Source organism: Ailuropoda melanoleuca, chromosome 7 (assembly GCF_002007445.2).
Source record: "Ailuropoda melanoleuca isolate Jingjing chromosome 7, ASM200744v2, whole genome shotgun sequence".
NCBI lineage: Eukaryota > Metazoa > Chordata > Mammalia > Carnivora > Ursidae > Ailuropoda > Ailuropoda melanoleuca.
The window spans coordinates 34,572,717-34,588,041 of NC_048224.1; positions in this window are offsets into that span (position 1 = coordinate 34,572,717).

The window sequence follows — 15,325 nt, forward strand, 5'->3', positions numbered from 1 at the left end:
TCATTATAATTTCAAATATTCTGTTTCTTTGCCTCTCTCTTCTGGTATTTGCATACATGTATGTTATACTTTTTGTGGTATTCCCACAGTATGTGAATATTCTGTTCCTTTTATTAGCCTTTATTCTCTTTGCTTTTTGGTTTCCAGGGATTTATTGATATATTTGCTAGCTCAGAGATTATTTCCTCAGTCATGCCCATTCTACCGAAAAAGCTCATCAGAGGCATTCTTCATTTCTGTTAGTGTTTTTGATCCCTAGCATTTCTTCTGGTTCTCATTTATGATTGCCATCTTTCTGCTTGCATTGCTTGCCCATCTATTCTTGCATGCTGTCTACTTTGTCCATTATTATAGCCCTTAGCATACTAATCACAGTTATTTTAAATTCCAGCCTAGAATTCCAACATCCCTGCCATGTCTCGTTCTGATGCTTGCTCTGTCTCTTCAAATTGTGTTTTGACTTTTGGTACATCTTCTAATTTTTTCTTGATAGTCAGACATGATGTATCAGGAGGAAGAAACTGTGGCAATAGGCCTTCAGTAATATGATGGTGAGGTGTGGGAAGAGAGGAGGCATTTTATAGTCTTGCGATTAGGTCTTCATCTTTCAGTGAGCCTGTGCCTCTGGACTGTGAACATCACAAGTTTCAGTTATTTTTCTGCCTCTTGAAATGAGACAGAATGGCTAGCATGGGCTGATATTAAGTATTTCCCTTCTCCCGATCAGTTAGGCTCTGATAATACCCCAGCAGTTTAGGCTCTGGTTAACTGGATACTCCTTAGGGCAGGCCTTGTTAAGAACAAAGTTCTCTGACTTATTTCAAAATCGTTCCTTTCCCCTGCTGGAAACTCAAGGAGATTTTTCTCCTGTATTTACTGTGGGAATCCAGTTGAGCTTCTGAAGGTTAATCTCACAATATTGTTGAGGCCCACTTATGACTGGGTCCCCCTGAAGTTTTTAGCTCTCAGAGTTGTCCACACTGAGCCTTCAACAATTCATCGAGTACAGTATAGGTTTTCCTACCTAGCACTGATTTTTTGGCAGTTTCTGCTGGTGAGTCTCTGCTGTGGTAAACTGTGACTCCCTCTAGTTGCCTGTTTATTTCTGCAATCTTGGGGGCAGTGGTTTATTCTTTGTCCTCTCCTTCCTTGTGGATCCAAGAAGTGTTCATTTTTCAGTCTTTTCAGCTCTTTCCTTGTTAGGACAGAATGGTGACTCCAAGCTCCTATGTGGAACTGGAAATTGGAACTCTCATTTTTTTACTCTGTAAAATAAATGAAACATAATATTTACAATTTTTAAAAAAAGATTTTATTTATTTATTTGACACAGAGAGAGACAGCGAGAGAGGGAACACAAGCAGGGGGAGTGGGAGAGGAAGAAGCAGGCTTCCCAGCAGAGCAGGGAGCCCGATGCAGGGCTCAATCCCAGGACCCCAGGATCACGCCCTGGGCCGAAGGCAGACGCTTAACGACTGAGCCACCCAGGCGCCCCATAATATTTACCATTTTAACCATTTTTAATTGTATAGTTCAGTGGTATTAAATCTGTCTAAAATGTGCAACCATCACCACCATCCATCTCCATAACTGTTCTAATCTTATACAACCAAAACTCTATATCCATTAGACAATAACTCCCTATTTCCTCCTTCCCCAGCCTCTGGCAACCACCAGTCTACTTTATGTCTCTATGGTTTTGACTACTCTACCTTATAGGTGGAATCATACAGTATGTATCTTTTTGTGACTGGTTTATTTTACTTAGTGTAATGTCCTCGAGTTTCATCCATGTTGAAGCATATTTTAGAATTTCTGTCCTTTTTAAGGCCAAATAATATTCCATTGTATGTATATATCACATTTTGTTTATCCATTCATCTGTCAGTGGACACTTTGGTTTCTTTCACATTTCGCCATTATAAATAATGCTACTATGAACGTGGGTGTACAGCTATCTCTTTGAGACCCTGCTCTTAATTCTTTTAGTTATATACCCAGAAATGGAATTGCTGGATCATATGGTAATTCTATTTTTAGTTTTTTGGGGATCTGCCATACTGTTTTCCACAGCGGATGCACCATTTTATGTTCCTGATAGTGGTGCATAAGTGTTCCAGTTTTTCCACATCCTCTCCAACACTTTTTTTTTTTTTTAATAATAGCCATCCTAACCAGTGTGAGGTGATATCTCATTGTACTTTTGATTTGCATTTCCCAAATGATTAGTGAAGTTGAGAATCTTTTCATGAGCTTATCGACCATTTGAATACCTTCTTTAGAGACATATCTATTCAAGTCCTCTGTCCATTAAATTTGGTGGTGGTTTTTTTTCTTCATTCACTTTTAGGAATTCTCTCTATATTCTGGATATTAATCCTTTATTTGGTATATGACTTGCAAATACTTTATGCATTCTGTTGCTATTGTCTTTTAATCCACACAGTTTTTAAATAATCACAAAGCCCAATTTGTTTCTTTTTTCTTTTGTTGCCTTTGCCTTTAGTATCATATCTAAGAAATCATTGCTAAATCCAGTGTCATGAAGTTTTTGCCCTCTGTTTTCTTCCAAGAACGTTAGTTTTAGGTGTTATATTTAGGTCTTTGATCTATTTTGAGTATACAGTGTTAGAAAAGGGTATAGCTTTTTTCCTTTGCATGTGGCCACTTAGGTTTCCCAGTATCATTTGTTGAAAAGATTGTCCTTTCCCCATTTAATGGTCTTAGCTCCCTTGCCAAAAATATATGTGAAGTTTTATTTTGGGGCCCTCTGTTCTATCCAATTGATCTGTATGTTTGTCTTCATGCCTGTACCATGTGGGTTTTTTGTTATTGTTTTGTTTTTGTTTTTGTGGTAGGTGAGTTTTTTTTTTTTTTTAAGATTTTATTTATCTGACAGAGAGACAGCCAGCGAGAGAGGGAACACAAGCAGGGGGAGTGGGAGAGGAAGAAGCAGGCTTCCAAGTGGAGGAGGCTGATGCAGGACTTGATCCCAGAACACTGGGATCACGCCCTGAGCCAAAGGCAGACGCTTAACGACTGAGCCACCCAGGCACCCCAGATTTTTTTTTAAATACTTAACAGTGGGGTGCCTGGGTGGTGCAGTTGCTTAGACATCCGACTCTTGGTTTCGGCTCAGGTCATGATCTCAGGGTTGTGTGATTGAGCCCTGCGTTGGTCTCTGTGCTCAGCACAGAGTCTGCTTATAACTCTCTCTCTGCTCCTCCCTCCCATGCTGTCTCTCCCTCTCTCTCTCTGTTCCTCTTCTCTCTCTGTCTCAAATAAATAAATCTTTAAAAATATATACTTAGAGGTATTTATTTTTTATTTCATTATTTTTTTAAGTTTTTTCCCCTAAGTTTTTATTTAAATTCAAGTTAGTTAACATATAGTGTAGTATTGGTTCCAGGAGTAGAGTTTAGTGATTCATCACTTACATATAACACCCAGTGCTCATCACAAGTACCCTTCTTAATACTCATCATCCATTTAGTCCATGCCCCACCTTCTCTCCTCCCGCAACCCTCAGTTTGTTCTCTGTAGTTACTATTCTCTTCTGGTTTACCTCTCTCTGTGTTTTTATTTTATTTTTCCTTCCCTTCCCCTATATTCATCTGTTTTGTTTCTTAAGTTCCACATATGAGTGAAATCTTGTGGTATTTGTCTTTCTCTGACTTATTTCTCTTGGCATAATACACTCTCGTTCCATCCATGTCATGGCAAATGGCAGGATTTCATTCTTTTTGATGGCTCAGTAATATTCCTGTGTGTGTGTGTGTGTGTGTGTGTGTGTGTGTGTATCATCTCTTCTTTATCCATTCATCTGTTTTTGGACACTTGGGATCTTTCCATAATTGGGCTATTGTTGATAACGCTGCTATAAACATCAGGGTGCACGTACCCCTTTGAATATTTTTGTATCCTTTGGGTAAATACCTAGTAGTGCAATTGCTGAGTTATACAGTAGTTCTATTTTTAAGTTTTTGAGGAATCTCCATACTGTTTTCCAGAGTGTCTGTACCAGTTTGCATTCTCACCAACAGCACAAAAGGGTTCCCCTTTCTCTGCATCTTTGCCAAAATCTGTTGTTTCCTGAGTTGTTAAGTTTACCCATTCCGATAGGTGTGAGGTGGTATCTCATCATGGTTTTGATTTGCATTGTCCTGATGGTGAGTGATGTTGAGCATCTTTTCATGTGTCTGTTGGCCATCTGGATGTCTTCTTTGGAAAAGTGTCTATTCATGTCTTCTGCCCATTTCTTAACTGGATTATTTGTTTTGGGTATTGAGTTTGATAAATTCTTTATAGATTTTGGATACTAACCCTTTATCAAATATGTAATTTGCAAATATCTTCTTCCATTCTGTAGGCTGCCTTTTAGTTTTGTTGATTGTTTCCTTTGCCGTGCAAAAGCTTTTTATCTTGATGAAGTCCCACTAGTTCATTTTTGCTTTTGTTTCCCTTGCCTTGAGAGATGTGTCTAGTAAGAAGTTGCTCCGGCCAAGGTCAAAGAGGTTACTGCCTTTGTTCTTCTCTAGGATTTTGATGGTTTCCTATCTTACATTTAGGTCTTTCATCCATTTTGAATTCATTTTTGTGTATGGTGTAAGAAAGTGGTCCAGTGTCATTCTTCTGTATGTTGCTGTCCAGTTTTCCCAACACCATTTATTGAAGAGACTGTCTCTTTTATGTTGGATATTCTTTCTAGCTTTGTTGAAGATAAGTTGACCATATGGTTGTAGGTCCATTTCTGGGTTCTCTGTTCTGTTGCATTGATCTGTGTGTCTATTTTTGTGCTAGTACATACTGTCTTGATGATAACAGCTTTGCAATATAGCTTGAGGTCTGGAATTGTGATGCCTCCCATTTTGCTTTTGTTTTTTGACAATACTTTGGCTATTTATGGTCTTTCCTGGTTCCATTCAGATTTTAGAATTGTTTGTTCTAGCTTTGTGGAAAACGCTGGTGGTGTTTTGATAGAGATTGCATTGAATGTGTAGAATGTTTTGGGTTGTATAGACACTTTAACAATATTTGTTCTTCCAGTCCATTTGGAAGCTTTTCCATTTCTTTGTGTCTTCAATTTCTTTTGTAAGTGATCAATAGTTTCCAGAGTACAGATCTTTTACCTCTTTGGTTAGCTTTTTTCTTAGGTATCTTATGGGTTTTGGTGCAATTGTAAATGGGATAGATTCCTTGATTTCTTTTTCTGCTGCTTCATTATTGTTGTATAGAAACACAACTGATAAATGTGCACTGATTTTATATCCTATGAATTTGCTGAATTCATGTATTAGTTCTAGCAATTTTTTGGTGGAGTCTTTTAGGTTTTCTACATAGAGTATCATGCCATCTGCAAAGAGTGAACGTTTGACTTCTTCCTTGCTGATTTGGATGCCTTCTATTTCTTTTTCTTGTCTGATTGCTGAGGCTAGGACTTCCAGTCCTATGTTGAACAATAGTGGTGAGAGTGGACATCCCTATCCTCTACCTGACCTTACAGGAAGAGCTGTTAGTTTTTCTCCATTGAGGATGATATTAGCTATGGGATTTTTATGTATGGCCCTTATGATGTTAAGGTATGTTCCTTCTATCCCTACTTCCTTGAGGGTTTTTATCAAGAAAGGATGCTGTATTTTGTGAAATGATTTTTCTGAATCTATTGAGAATCATATGGTGCTTTTATTTTAAAGATTTTATTTGAGAGGGACTGCAAGTGAGCAAGCACAAGCAGGAGGGGTAGAGGGAGAGGGAGAAGCAGACTCCTCACTGAGCAGGGAGTGCGATGCAAGGCTCACTCTCAGAGCCCCGAGATCATGACCTGACCTGAAGGCAGATGCCTAACTGACTGTGCCACCCAGGCACCCTGAGGATCATGTGGTTCTTATCCTTTCTTCTATTAATGAATACCACTCTATTTTGATTATTGTAGCTTTGTGGGAAGTTTTGAAAGTTACGAAGTGTGAGTGTCCCAGGTTTGTTCTTTTTCAAGATTCTTTTGGCTGTTTAGGTTTGCTTGAGGTTCCATATAAACTTTAGGAAGGGTTTTTCTGCAAAAAAAAATTGGGATTTTGATAGGCATTGCATTGAGTCTTTAGATCATTTTGGATAGTGTTGCCATCTTAACAATATTAAGACTTCCAATCCATGAACATGAGATGTGTTTCCATTTATTTATGTCTTCTTTCACTTCTTTCAGCAATATATTATAGTTTTTATTGCGAAGTCTTTCAACTTCATGGTTAGTTCCTAAGTATTTTACTCTTTTTCATGCTATTGTAAATGGAATTGTTTTCATGATTGCCTTTTCAGATTGTTTATTGTTAATGCATAGAAATGCTATTTGATTTTTGTGTGTTTATTTTGTATTCTGCTACTTAGATTAATTCATTTATTTAACATTTTTTTGTGTGTGCAATATTTAAGGTTTTCTATATATAAAATCACCTGAGAACAGAGATAATTTTACTTCTTTCTTTCCAGTTCGAATGCCTTTTATTTCTTTTTCTTGCCTAATTGGTTTTGCTAGGATTTCCAGTACTATGTTGAATAGAAGTGGGCGCCTTTATCTTGTTCCTAATCTTTGAGGAAAAGCTTTTTTTTTTAAGATTTTTTTAAAAATTTATTTATTTGACAGAGAGACAGCCAGCGAGAGAGGGAACACTAGCAAGGGGAGTGGGAGAGGAGGAAGCAGTCTCCCAGTGGAAGAGCCTGATGTGGGGCTCGATCCCGGATCGCCGGGATCACGCCCTGAGCCGAAGGCAGACGCCTAACAGTTGTACCACCCAGGCGCCCCTGAGGAAAAGCTTTTAGTGTTTCACCATGGAGCATGATCTCTGGGGGTTTATATATGGCTTTTATTTTGTTGAGATAGTTTCTTCTAATCCTAGTTTATTTAATGTTCTTTGTCATGAAAAGGTGTTAGGGGCGCCTAGGTGGCTCAGTTGGTTAAGCATCCAACTCTTGATTTCGGCTCAGGTCATGATCTCAGGGTCTTGGGATAGAGCCCCGAGTTGGCTCTGTGCTCAGCACAGAGTCTGCTTGTTCCTCTCCCAACCCCCTCTGTCCCTCTCTTGCTCCCTCTGTTCCCCTCCTGCTCATGCATGCATGTGTGCTCTCTCTCTGTCTAAAATAAAATAAATAAAATCTTAAAAAAAAAAGGTGTTGAATTTTGTCAGATGCTTTTTCTGTGACTGAGATAATTATGTGGTTTCCCCCCTTCTGTTAATGTGGTGTATTAAATTGATCAATTTTCATATGTTGGGCTGTCCTTGCCTTCTGAGAATAAATCTCAGTTGGTCATGCTGTATAATAATTTTAATAGGCTGTTGAGTTTGGTTTGGAAGTGTTTTGTTAAAATTTTTTGCATTAAAGTTCCTAAGAGATATTTGTCTATAGTTGGTTCCCCCCTTGTAGTGTTGTGGTCTAGCTTGGTATTAGGGTAATCCTGGCCTCATAGAATGAGTTAGGAATTGTTCCTCCCCCAATTCAGTTTTTTTGAAAAGTGTGAGAATTTGTAAGGATAAGTATGTAGTCAGAATCAGAGTACCCTAATACTGCAATATTGTGGTATGTTAACCACTTTACTATAGATGTTAAAGAACAATAGTATTAAAAATAACTATAGTTACAATAATTTGTTATGAATACACAGTATAAAATGAGGTAAATTGTGACGTCAATAACATAAAAAGGTGCGGAGTAAAAGGGTAACATTTTTGTATGTGATCTAAGGTAAGTTATTATCAACATAAAATAGGCATATCTATAAAATATTTTGTGTAAGCCTCATGGTAACCACAAAGCAAAAAGCTACAGTAGATACACAAAAGATAAAGAGAAGAGAATCAAAGCATACCAATAAGAAAAATAGCTCACAAAGAAAGACAAGAGAAGAAGAAAGGAATAAGGGAACTACAAAACAGCCAGAAAATAATAAGATGTCATTAATAAGTCTTTACCTACCAACAATTATTCTAAGTATAAATGGATTAAATTCTCCAGTGAAAACTCATGGAGTGGCTGGGTGGATAAAAAAACGAGACCCAACTATATCCTTTCTACAGGAGACTCACTGAAGCTTTAAGGATACACATAGGCTAAAAGAGATAAAGATATTCCATGTGAGTGGACACCAAGAGAGAGCAAGGCTAGCTATGTATCAGACAAGACAGACTTTAAGCCAAAAACAGTAACAAGAGACAAAGAAGATCATCATCTAATGATAAAGAGGTCAACATATCGAGAAGACACAACAATAGTAAATATATATGCACTCAATATTGGAGCACCTAAATATATTAAGCAAATACTAATAGATCTGAAGGGAGAAATAGACAACAATACAATAATAGTAGGGGACTTCAGTCCTCCACTTTCAACAATGCACAGATCATCCAGACAGAAAATCAGTAAGGAAACAGTGGATCTGAACAACACTGTAGAGCAAATGGACCTAACAGACATATAAGGAATATTTCATCTGACAGCAGCAGAATACACATTCTTCTCAAGTGCACATGTAATATTCTCCAGGATGGATCATATGTTAGGCCACAAAACACATTTCAGCAAATTCAAGAAAGTACAAAACATTGCTGAAAGAAATGAAAGGAGATCCAAATAAATGGAAAGATATCCCATGTTCATGCATTAGAAAATAATATTGTAAAGATGGCAGTATGTGCCAAAGCAATCTATAGATACAGCGCAGTCCCTATCAAAATTCCAATAATTTCTTTTTTGCAAAAATGGAAAGACTGATCTTAACTTATATGGAGGTTATGAATCTGTTGTCAACAAATGGACATTACTCACCAAGGCCATCCTGGCTACAGCCACTGCTGATGCACAATTTACCAGCAATAGAAACCAACACTGAACCCTCAATATGGTACCAGTATGATTACATTGGACTGCTTCTAACATGGAAGGGGAAGTGCTTTGTTCTTACTGGAATAGACGCTTTATTTTTATTTTTATTTTTTTTAAAGATTTTATTTATTTGACAGAGATAGAGACAGCCAGCGAGAGAGGGAACACAAGCAGGGGGAGTGGGAGAGGAAGAAGCAGGCTCATAGCGGAGGAGCCTGATGTGGGGCTCGATCCCATAACACCGGGATCATGCCCTGAGCCGAAGGCAGACGCCCAACCGCTGTGCCACCCAGGCGCCCCTGGAATAGACGCTTTAGACACAGATTTAACTTCCCTGTGCACAATGCTTCTGCCAAAGCTATCATTCTTGGGCTTACAGAATCTATCTATCATCTATCTATCTATCTATCTATCTATCTATCTATCTATCTATCATCTATCTGTCTATCTATCATCTATCTATCTATCTATCTATCTATCTATCTATCATCTATCTATCTATCTATCTATATCTATCTATCTATCTATCATCTACCTATCAATCGTCTGTCTACCTACCTATCTACCTACCATTATAATATCCCATATAGCATTGCTTCTGATCAAGGAATTCCCCCTCACAGCAAATGAAGTGCAACCGTGGGCCCATGCTCATGGTAATTCACTGGTTTCATCATGTTCCCCATGTTTGTTGTATCTCATCTCTTCCCTGTGCTGGTACAGGGGCTCAAGTTCTAAGCCTCTCTCTTAAGCATTGTAAGAAGAGCATGTACTAGACTGGAACTCAGAACACCACTAACAGTGTTTTTAAACTGGATTAACTGAAGTTTTATCCAGTTTCAGGAGTTCCCAATTACCCTAAAGAAAGCACTTTTCACATCTACTATCACAAGAACCAACTAAAAGAATCTATTCCAGAAAAGTAAGGGAAGTCAGTGATACATTGGAATTCTTTTGGATCCTCTCATCTTTCACAGAGGGACACTGAAGATAGACTTAGATTCTTCCCTGCTGAGGGATGCCAGTCAAGCCATCTTTGGATGAGCAGATTAGGAGAAATATGCCCAGGGCTGTGCATGTATGTGTACACTCCCCTATTTCCTTGCTATAAATCTAGCTTTTTCCATCCTTGAACCCATAGGTACCACATGTGCTTCCTTAGATGGGACTGGCAGATGAGATGCTGGGATCAAAGCCATCCATTGGGACTGAGCACATGGCCAGAGAGGTTAACTCGTCAATGAGGATGGTCTTTGTGGGGGATTCTCTAAAGGGTGTTACTTGATCCACTTGTATTTGTTGGATAGGCCAACTGCAGTAACTGAAGTCTCCAGAATATATAATGGCTCAAATACACTCAAGTTTATTTTCACTCACATGAGCCATCTAAGACCTCCAGGTGGTGTGGAACTATGTTCTGCACAGGCATTCAGTGACCCAGGTTTACCATTTTTAATACATGGCTTCTAAGGTTGCCCTGGAAATTAATACCCAGCCACTGGAAGGGGAAAAAGGCACATCCAAGGTTTTTATGGGCCAACCCTGGAATATCATTTCTTACTTTCCTTTAGTAGAACTGAATCATATGGCCACATCTCACTGCAAGAGAAACTGGACTATGAGCCCAGAAAGAAGAGAAAAATCATTTTGTGAGGTCTAGCAATGTTGGATATATAGCTTCTATATCCAAGGTATAGGGATGTGGTGCCTGGAACAGGGCAGCAGGAGCTAAAGCCAAGAGTTTGATGGAATTCAAGCAGAAGGCAGCATTCTCTTTGAACTGTTCCGGTGAATTTAAAGTAAGATGTTATCTAGCTGCAGGTGTGGAGATGGCTGTGGTGGTGGAAGTGTTAATTGATGATAGACCCTGCGAAAGGGGCTCCAAGAGGGTGGGATTCTAGGACCTGAGCCAAGAAATAAGATTTTAAGTCCAAGCTCTAGTGATGATATTGAAGGCCAGTAGTATGGATGGAGATTTAGGAGAAGGCTCACACGTGAGGGTTCGCCTTGAAGATTCTTTGCCTTTGACTACAAGACTTAATCCCAGGTCACCCCTGCTGGTGGGCCTGGGGGGGGGTGTGGGGCAGGCATGGCTCTGGGATAGTTTGAGGATGGTCCTCCTGAAATTTTCTTTTAACATTGTCTTTTCAAGAAGGGCACTCATCTATGCTCTTCAAAGGGCTTAATCTCCTTAAAAGAGAGTCGTCCTGCTACCTGTGTCTTCTTTAATCAGCCATATTCATACTTCCTAGCTTTTAGGAATTTACATTAGAATAATGCTGGGACACAGGTCACAATTTCTGGTGTCCTGTGGTCTCATAGCACACATTCTGTCTCACAGTTTAGGCATGTAACCTAGAGGCTAAATAACTACTAGATTTTAAATAACCAATAGATTCTTTATGGAAAACTTGCATGAATTACTTGCTTTGTTTACTTTCTTCTTTGGAGGTGGCCAAAAAAAATCTTAACAATTGTTTAGGGCTTTCTGAAAATTGTCTTTTAAGGATGATACTGCATGTACTGTCTAGAGATGTTGTTGGAACAGATGTTGTGAGGCTCTTACACTGTATTATGCTAAGAATGCCTATGTATCCCCCAGGTGTTTTCACAGAAAGTCCTCAAACACATTCATAGCACTACAGGGCGTTGCCTTCCACTTGACCCTTCCATTCTCTTGATTGTTCAATGCACAAGGGTTATTAAGGAGCTGAAAGATGATTATTATACTACATCATGGTTGCCAGCTCTATGCTGGCAGATTTTTGAAAACAGATTCAGGAAACCACTGTAGGTTAATGACAGTATATAGAAGATTCCGGTTTGGAGTAAGCTAGCCTATTTCATGGACCAAAACACAGGATAGTAAAGGAGACAATATATATGATATTATTTGAGCACAGACTGAAGTAAATCTACCATTTAATGGCAACTTGATCTTGGGCTAATTTTAACCACTCAGTGCCTCAGTTTCCTCAATTGAGAAATGGAGATTATAATAGTACTCACCTCCATAGAGTTACTGATAGAGCTAAATGAGACAATACATTGAAAGTGCTTATCATGACGGTGGGCATATAATAAGCCCTCGAAAAATAATTTACCTGTTATTATAGGCTAAGGTTTTTAAAAAACCTAAGAAAAAAATGAGAGATTAAGCAGCCACCAAATCCAAACACTTGTTCTTCATGGTTAGAACGGAATCTTTGAAATCCTGCTGGTAAAAGGGAACATCTTTGATCATCTCCACCTGCATCAGCCCTTTTGGTTACCCTCTCAGAGAAAATATCAGACCAAGTAGGAGAACAGTCCCCAAAAAGTCTAAAGCAGAGATTCTCACAGTGTGGGCCCCAGGTCAGTCATGTCAGCATCACAGGGAACTTGCTAGAAATACGAATTCTTGAGTTAGGTAAACTAGACCTACTAAATCTGGAAATCTGGAAGTGGGGCCCAGCAGTCTGTGTTTTAACAAGCCCTCTAGATGATTCTTAAGCTCAGTTTGGGGGACCACTGGCATAAGCCACCGGAGGTAAATCTGTTGATAAAACTCAGCCTGCAGTCACTGCAGAGAACTTGTGGAAGTTAATGAGCCCGGGTCTGCACTTCCAGCTGCCTCCCGTCATCTCCACCTGAGCCCTTCCTGCCCCTACTCTGCCTCCTGTGGCATCTTGCCTCCTAATCCTGCCATCCATGTGCTCACTCTTCTGGATCCTTCTATCCTATCACTTGTCATCCAGCCTGGCTCTAAGCACCTGCTCATTTCCCTTCCCGAGAGCTCGTATCTGTGTGCTCGCCTCTCCCACCGTCTCTGCTTCATTCAACTCCCACTACTTCTCACTGGCGTTAGGATGATGGCGTCACATGTTTGTTCTTTCTCACCTCTTTTCCTTTAGTTTGCCAGTTCTTCTCTCCGCACTGCCGTAGAGGGACTGTACGCGCGAGAGCATGATCTTATTCCACGTCTTGACAGTCTTCAGATGCTATAGATGAAGTTCCTTACCGTGATATTCCAGGTTCCTCACAGCCTGACCAGAGATTACACTTCCAGCTTCCTGCCCGTTTCTCTCATACCATATGCTCCAGCCACCTTGCCTTTTGCCTTCTATTCTGTCAACTCCAAGCTCTCTGCTCTGCATATGTGATTGTCCCCTGCCTTGCATGTTCTTCTTCATTATCAGCTCATGAGGTTCTATTTAAAATTCAGCTTTAACATCATTGGTCCCAGAACCTTCCTTGACTCTTCTAAGGAGACTTAGAATCTCTTTTTTCATTTCACCAGTCGTACTCCATTTTCAAAAGCATTTACGACACCTATTGATGGTTTTCCTCCTAGACTGTGAACTTCTTAAGGGCCCCCAAAATGTATCTTATTCCTCTTTGCACATCCAGCACTCAGCCCAGTGCTTAGGACTTATTAAGTAGTTGCTTAATCAATGTTTGCTGATGGAATGAAGGAATGAACATAAGTGCATTGTTACAGAGAATTTTCCTGTTAAGGAGCAAAGCCTCAGCTGCCCAGGCACAGAATACTGCCTTTGAGAGAGTATTCGTGTTCTGGATCACGGCAGTCGTGGAAGAGGAATACATCCCTCAGGGGAAAGCATGGAAGGGTTTGGGCAGGTGAAATGTAATTATCCAAGCTGGCCCTGGGCCAAGGATTCTCAGAGCCACCGCGAGGCCAGGGCTAAACACAAACGGGTACGACCTTCGTCTCGCATCCCTTCTGAAGAGCTGCTCCTCCGGCAGCGTGGAGCCCCCTAACAGCTTTCCGGGGCCTGGGGTCAGTCTCACTCACAGGGAAGGGGCAGCAGAGCCCCGTGACCCAGCTGAGCTGGCTGCTTGGCTCTCGGCTGCCTTTGGTCTAAACACAGCCTGGTGTGGGAACGGAAGCTGGCCTGTGATCTTTCTTTCATTCTTTTGGGCTGCACTGCTGCATTCCTCCCAGCTGAAGTTAGCAACACGCGCTTGCCTTTGAGGACGCAAGACCCCAGCATGTAACAATAGCTTGACCTCAAGTTACTGGCAGCCAATTCCCTCACCTTGTGTGTGTGTTTGTGTGTGTGTGTGTGTTTATTTCTAGAAACAATAAATCCCCCTATTCAAATTATTAGGCAGCACGTGCATAAATGCACACAATTGAAAAGCCTTCTTTGCAGATGACTTTAAATCCTTCCTGGAAGGGGGTGCAGGTTATACAAAAAGTGGCTGAGCTGGTATTTGAACACAAACCCTACCGCTCGCATCTGAGGCGTCGGAACTGTGAGACCGCTTGACTTTGTGGCGTGTTGGGCTCTCAGAGGATCCACCTGGAAGGGGTGGCAGGTAGCAGAGGCCAGCAAACACAGCCAGGACTCCTGGGCTCTCGGTTTTAATATAACTAAAATCATAGAGCCTTGGAGTTTCCACAAGGAAATGACCTTGGAGGTGGCCGCAGGAGACAGGCAGAAGAATGCAGAATAAAGAACAAAGCACGTCCTTTATACAAAGCAATCTCACGTTTAGTCAGTATTGTGCCTCTCAACCATTCTCCAGACAAGATTTTATGCCCAGAGCAGGGACTTTCCCCTGAACAGTAATATTCCTGTATGTTCTACTTTTCATTTCCTTGATTCTCCCTCCAAAGGTCTCCAAGCAATTTACAAACTGTAGGTTGTGTTTGCAATTCGGACCCTTGAAGTTTATCTATCTTTCTCTCCCCTCTCACTTTTCCTTTGTCTTTTATGATTGTGATTGAAAAAGAGGCAGAGTTGGGAGACAAAAGCTCATGAATGTATATGAAGCCATTATATCCGCTGGGTGAGATCCATGCCCAGGCACTCTCTTTTAAATGGTTGTCTCTGCATCACCAGAACTGCTTTGGAGCTTTTCCCTCCAATTGCACCAATTCATTATTTACTCTTTTACTGCATCTATTTACAAGTCCACATGGACCCTCTGGGAGCCCAGTTCGGGCCTCAGAGCTCCAGTAATGAAGCCTGGCTCACTCTACTTTGATATATCTCACCGCTACTGCTGCTTGGGGGATAGAGAGTGCGCCCACCTCTTTTTTGGAAGGTCAGCCTGACTGAGGACAAAGACTTTAAATTGTGCTCTGTGGAATCCTGGAATCCTGAGTAGGCTGCCAAGAGTTCTAGGAAATACCAGTAATAAAATCAGCATGGGCATTTTTTAAAAATTTATTTTTCAAGGCACTATGATTTTGGTGTGGTTGTTAAACTTTTTCTGGGGTTAAAATGTGTATCTCATGCAAACAGACTGTACTCCCTGAAGTTTGTACAGTGAACCCCAGGTATGGATCGAGTGTGAATGGTGGAGCCAGGTGAGAGTGGCTGTTGGGGACCTTCCATGGTTGTGACTCATCCCAACTAGAGGTTTGCCTGTTTGACTGGGGTGTCAGCTCCAAGAGGACGAATACCTGGTAGTGGTAGACACTCAGTAGACATTTGTCGAG